This window comes from Equus asinus, chromosome 3 (assembly GCF_041296235.1).
Source record: "Equus asinus isolate D_3611 breed Donkey chromosome 3, EquAss-T2T_v2, whole genome shotgun sequence".
Classification (NCBI taxonomy): domain Eukaryota; kingdom Metazoa; phylum Chordata; class Mammalia; order Perissodactyla; family Equidae; genus Equus; species Equus asinus.
The window spans coordinates 76,320,428-76,327,453 of record NC_091792.1 but is presented as its reverse complement, the minus strand read 5'-3'; positions in this window follow the sequence as shown (position 1 = coordinate 76,327,453).

Below are 7,026 nucleotides of genomic sequence, written 5' to 3'. Positions count from 1 at the left end.
CAGCATATCTGAAGGATATTTTTGCTGGGTAGAGTATTCTCGGCTGAAAGTTTTTGTCTTTCAGAATTTTGAATATATCATTCTGCTCTCTCCTAGCCTCTAAGGTTTCTGCTGAGAAATCTGAAAGCCTGATAGGGGTTCTGTTGTAGGTTATTTTCTTCTGCCTTGCTGCCCTTAATACTTTTGGTCTTTGATTTTTGCCAGTTTTACTAATACATGCCTTGGAGAAGGTCTTTTTATGTTGATGTAATTAAGAGTTCTATTGACTTCATTTACTTGTAATTCCAGCTCCTTCCCTGGCTTTGGGAAGTTCTCAGCTATTATTTCTTTGAACAAGCTCTCTGCTCCTTTCTCCCTCTGGAATACCGATTATCCTTATGTTACATTTTGTAATTGAGTTGGATATTTTTTCATTTGTTTGTAGTCTTACTTCTATCTCCTCATCCTTCTGAAGCATTTGCATATTTCTTTCTTCTAAATTGCTAATTTTGTCCTCCATAATATCACCTCTGTTTAAAGACTCCAAATTTTTCTTTATCTTATTCATTGTGTTTTTCATTGCCAGCATTTCTGATTTTTTTTTCTATATCTCATTGAGTTTTTTTGTGATAGTTATTTTGAATTGTCCGTCAGTTAGATTGTAATTTTCTGTGGCTTCAGGATTCATTTCTGGGTCATTTACTTTCTGGTCTGTAGTGTTAATATATCTCTTCATACTATTTGATGGGGTGGATTTGTGCTGTTGCATAGTGGTAGTATCTAGTCACAGCTGCCTCTTCCCACCACGGGAGGGCCGGGCAGAACCTGTGTATTCTGAGCCCACTGCAATCCCTGGCAGGTGTGCTTGTCCTTTGGAAGTTGTGCTGACAGGGCCCATCTGCATTTGCCCACTGGCCACCGCTGCTTTACACACATAGGTGTGCAGGCGCTCTGGTGAGAGTCCCTTGCTCTGGATGAGCTGATGTGCCAGGCAGGGGAAGGCTGCTTTCTTTTGCTGCGTGATCCTGGGGGTGCTCCTGCTCTGTACTCACTCTCTGCCCTTCTGGGCTGCTCAGCTTGGGGAAGACGCCCCCGTGATTGCTAAGCCTCCTCTGTGTGGAGTGTTGCCACAGGCTGGGAGACAACTCTGAGATTGAATGCGTTCCCCTGGAGGGCTGCCCTTTCCCCCTCTCTTCTCTCAGAGCCATGCATGGTGTTATGCTCTAGATTGCTGCCGTTCGAGGGGGGACAGGAGATCCCCTTACCTCCTTCCGCTGCCTCCTGTGTGGTCCAGCACCTTCATCTTCAGACATATGGCTGTGTGGATCTCTCAGACATCTCTTGTATTGTGTCAGTTTCCTCTGTTGGTTTATGAGTGTCCTTTTCATTGTATCTTAGGGGGGGAGAGTGTAAGGCAAGACCTCACTCTGCCATGATGCTGATGTCACTCCTTTGTTTCTTATTAGAATTGCCAAATTGCTCTCCATAATGACTTTATTAATTTACACTTCCACTGGCAGTTTGAGAATTTTCTTGTTCTGCAGTTCTTTATTGTGGCCAGTGTGTTTTTGTAGACACCTATAACTTAACACTGAAGTTTTTAACAGCGCAGACAAGCATTGGTAATTCTTTAAGTGAAGATAAAATAAGTGTCACCATATTTTTCTCAGCGAATCTTTTGTAATAGTTAATACACGTAGCCCTTTTTTTTTTGGTACTTATGATCTGAATAAATAAAAATTGATTTTAAAATTTACCAGCTGTGCTATATATCCTATTAGTATGCAGCTGCAATTCTTACAATGAAAGCATATCCCTCTTTAAGTGCTGTTAGCTGGAAAAAAATCTTATGGCATCTTTACATGATGGAATACTATGCTGCCACTAAAAATTATGTTTTAGAAGAATATTTAATGATGCAGGAAAATATTTACAGTATATTAATGGACAGGAAAGGTTACAAACCAGTAGAGTAACCATTCAGTTTTGTTAAAACCAAATGTGTGTTAACATTTTCCCCTACGATTATCTCTGGATGGTGGGATTTTAGATGACATTCTATTTTGTACTTCACACTTTTCTTTATATTTTACTTTCAGTAGTGGATTTATCATCAGGGAAGAAGGATGTGGAGGAGAGTCCTTAGTAACCATATGCTAAAACTTCCACACCTGGACTATTGTTATAGAAAAGATAAGTGAGTAAATGAGCTGTAATTGTTTTCATTTTCAAAGACGAATTAGTGCTTTTCTTTTATTAAATATCAGGCTTTCCTTAAGATGCAAATGGAACCAAGCTATATTATTGTTTACCGGTTGTTTTTCCATTATTAGAGGAATATTTCAAAGAATATCTCATAAATTATTGAGGGATTGTCATTTAACTTAAGTAAGAGGTCTATTTGCATTTGGTATTTTCTCTTCTCGGGGAAAGGAAGTAGAGGAAAATCGATTAATCTCCAATCCTTTGGAATACAATTCAAATAGTTTGAGCTCTACTCTCAACTTGCTTTCATTTGGAATTACATGATATAGCGATAGATTTGGGTTCAAATCCAATTCTCTTGCTTTGTAACTTTGGGTGACTTTGGAAAGTTGGTTTTTCATCTGTGCAATGGAAACAATAACACCTAAATGAAAATCTTTATAAGATGTTTAGCATAGTGTAAGCTCTTAACAAAATTGACTAGCTTTCTTTTCTTTTTTTTGAGGAAGATTAGCCCTGAGCTAACATCCGTGCCCATCTTCCTCTACTTTGTATGTGGGACGTCTACCACAGCATGTCTTGCCAAACAGTGCCATGTCTACACCTGGGATCCGAATCGGTGAACCCCAGGCCTCTGAAGCAGAATGTGCACACTCAACTGCTGTGCCAATGGGCCGCCCCCCCCTTTTCTTTTTCTTAAGATTTTATTTTTCCTTTTTCTCCCCAAAGCTCCCTGGTACATAGTTGTATATTTTTACTCGTGGGTCCTTCTAGTCGTGGCATGTGGGATGCCGCCTCAGCATGGCTTGATGAGCAGTGTGCCATGTCTGTGCCCAAGATTCGAACCAGTAAAACCCTGGGCCACCAAAGCAGAGCCCGTGAACTTAACCATTAGGCCACGGGGCCAGCCCCTTGACTTTCCTTTTTTGCTCCTTTTCTATTTTTTGGAGTGGATTTACTTAATAGTTGGAGAGAGAATTGATTAGGTATGAATTCTATGAAAAGAGCTATGAATAGCTGTGATGTACATATCCCAAAGTATGGAAGTTACCATATAAGTTGATTCTGATTTTTCATACCTTCCTTCTCAGGTGTCTATCACCTGGAGTATCGAGTTCACTACATTCTAAAGATGAGCTAAACACTGTTTTTTCGAAGATGATCTAATGTGTTTATATATCTTTTGCCTCTGGCACGATGGTTTTATTGCTTGTGTAAAAAACTTAATATTATTTCAGAGCTTAATTAATATTTTTCAAAACTCTGTTTAGTTAGCCACTTGTGTTGCAGATTTTATCTGATTCAGCTTTTATTGATTAGGGAAATAAGCTTTGTTTTTATCTGGAGAGATTTGCTTTTTAGCACTCTCTCAAAATTGAGTAGTAGTCCACAAATTAAATGGTTACCATAGTAGCTTGTGGATGGGCTTAGTTATGACACTAAATATTTAGCTATAGAATAGGAACGTGACTTTTGTTTTCTCTCAGGAAATCTAGATTTTGGTTTTCTCCACTTTCTTCTTTACCAAAAGAGAAATAAGGCTTTTATTTAAACTGGGTTTAAGTACTCTTTGTATGACAATATATAGGGATATAAATTCACTCTGAATCAAGTTCTAGAGGAAAATAGATTTTGTTACAATGAGTAGAAGTAAAATTGTATTTCTGCTTCATTTGAGGGTAGTTTGTCTTTTAACTTACTTAAATCTAAATTCATTCCCTTTGAGCTAAAATAAACTTCATCCTGTTAAAAACCTCCTAAAGGTTTCCTTTTTTGAAAGAATTTAGCATGCTTTTGTAGAAAATAAAGGCAGTAATACTTGTTTACTTTTTGTGTTAAAGTGAATAGAATGTATTGAATTTGGGTAGATTTGCCTTGAATGGAATGGTAAATCTAAGCTTTGCAAATATTTACCACCTTCAAGTGATCTACGTTTTCCCTTGACTTTATGTTAAACCATTACACCTTTCTCTTTTAATACAGGAAACATTTGTGGTTCAGTGTTTGCTTTTCCAAGGTATTCTTTCAGGAAATTCCTGACCCTCTAGCAAATTTTGGTTCTTAAAATGGAGGTTAGCAGTTGTTGGAAATAAGGTAAAGAGTTTTAACCCTAAAGGAAGCTGTATAAAAATTAGGTGTAGTCAAAGATTTAAAAAGCATTAGGTAATTCATAGTTATAGGGACGGACCCCCCTTTCTTCCCTAGATTACTCCTGGGCTACTTAACAGCCTTTTTTCACTATTAGATTGTGAGTTCCTTGAGGTGAGGTCTTAATATATTTTTTATTCCAATACCAAGTGTCCAGAATAGATTCAGCATTTGGTAAATATTGTAAAATGACTAAGTGAATCTAACTCCTCATGAATAAGACGTGAAATCTGACTGGTTAACTGGGTTTAAAACCCTTATCAATTCGGGAAGAGTTTAAATGGAAGTTTTCCAGGCAACAGATATTTGTGAAGGTGACCTGAATTGCCTTTGCTTTGTAATTTTAATGCTACACGGTTACTTTAAAGGATTTTCAAAAAAGCATCAACCATTAGAAAGTTATATCTATTAGTCTTGTTTCCTTATTATATTGTTACTCCTAGATTATGACTCATCTTTCCCCTGAGGCATCAGCCTGCTAAAACAGACCCATATGACTTTTTCATGTGTTAAACCAGACTGGAAAATTCGAAACTCAGGATCTTTGGCCATTTCTGAATCTCTTTTATTAATCATAATGGAATTATAAGAAAACCATTTAATAGTTAAAGAAGATAGGCTATTTGCATTCTGGGAGTGGTATTAATTTTAGTTTTCTGAGATCGGTGCCATCAGCTGAAAAGAAATGAATGAGGAAGTTTAACCAGAGTGACAAGGAATGAGTTGTAGTTTTGGGTGGTAAGACGAGAATTAGGTTTTACGTACAGGGCAAGATGCTCAACTATCAGAATGAGTACACACAGACTAGGAACTCTAGTTGTCTTGAGGTAGGAGGATTAGAGCTGATGTTGGACAGGTTTGTTGGGTTGTATTCTACTCCTCATCTATCAGAATTGCAGAACTTACTGATTTTCTCTTGTTTCTTCTTAGTTGAGTCCTCTCTTTATGCTAATCTTCATGTAACTTTAATGGTTAGGCACGGCGTACAGAATTAGTTTACTTCTGATCAACTCCTTATGAATTCTTCCGTTTACTTCTGCAAAGTCTTAAGATGGCTTCTACAAAATGTAGAACCGCTATTCTGAGTTTTTACTCAAATGAGTTAGATCCAAGGTTTTGTGAAAAAAAGGATCGCCTCCTTTTTGTTTTTAGAGAAATCTTCAGTGGTATTCAAGAGATTTTCCGTGGCTCTTTGTATGCAGGATACTTATTTATGAAGGACTACCTTTTAATGTATCTTGTGTGAGGACTCAAAGAGAAGGTCTTACGTTTCAGTAATGCCATGTTGGTTGTGGTAAACTTTGGACGCTGTCTTTAGAAAAATAAAATTAATCTTCTAAGATGACTATTCTGTGTTACCCATGCTGGTGTGACCTGTTGTCTCATATACTTAATTTTTATATCCTTAGATGGCTGGGAGGCCTGAATGATTTTTTGAGATGATGTAGAATAGACACCAGTCTTGTTTATTTCTTGTTTCAGTATTTTCTCTTCCCCTCCTTTTTTTTCTTTTTGAAAAGGAACAAAAGTTTGTTATATTCCCAGAAATTTTTGAAGTTTAAGATGTTAATATTTCTCAAGGGTCAAGAGAAGCACGTGGGTTTAAAAAGTCTAGGTCTTTTAGAGGATCTCTAGAGAGATCTCTGAAGAATTAAAAAGGGAAGATACCATTTGACTTCCCTTATTTGTGGCACAAGCTTCCTGCCAGACTGTCTGGTACTTTGGTCCTTTCTGTGTCCCAGTACAAAATTAATATTAAGCAATTAATGTTAAATAGAAAGTAATACAATAATAAGATTCAAGTAGAGTTGAAGGCCAAAAAATCTTATTATAGAGAACAGAAATTGTAAAATCACATTGTAAAAACCTGTGCCCTTGATGAACATAAAGTGTGGACACTTGGTTTTTTTCTTAATACTGAATGTGGAATTTTTCAGAAAGCAGAGCTTCATTAAAGAGTTGATATCCTAGGGTGAGATCCTTGGTGGAAGGAACTTGTGCTGCTTCTGCTCATTTTTAATATAGTCAATCAATGTTCACTACTGCTTGGCCTCAAAAGGCAACAAAATAATTGTCTTGACAGATAAGTTAAAAAATATGTATATTTATAACAGATTATTTTAATTTCTATTTCCATTCCATAATTTTATAATCTCTGCTGAAGCAAAAAATTCAAGCAATTACAGATTGATTACTTCCTATTTATTCCTTTTAAAGCTCAGGATTCAAATAATATTTTCAGATCATGTTAAATCTTTTAGTTTGAGTTAGGTTTTTCCTCCCTCGTTCTTCTTTGGGCTAGAAATTGTATTAAAGGACAAAATTCCAGTGCAATTACTGTCAAAAGATCTATCAGCAATTCAGTTAATGTGCGTCATTTTTTTAAAATAACAGCTTTATTAAAATAAATCACATTCCACACAGTTTACCCATTTAAAGAGTACATTTCAGTGGTTTTAGTATAGTCACCACAATATTTATCACTCCAACAAGAATCCCCATACCAATTAGTGGGCATGCCTCATTGCCCCTCACAACTTCTACCCTGGATCCTAACAACCACTCTTTTACTTTCTATCTCTATGTATTTGTGTATTCTGAATATTTTATATAAAAGGAATCATACAACATGTGGTCTTTTGTGACCAGCTACATTCATTTTAACATAATGTTTTCAAGGTACATCCACGTTGT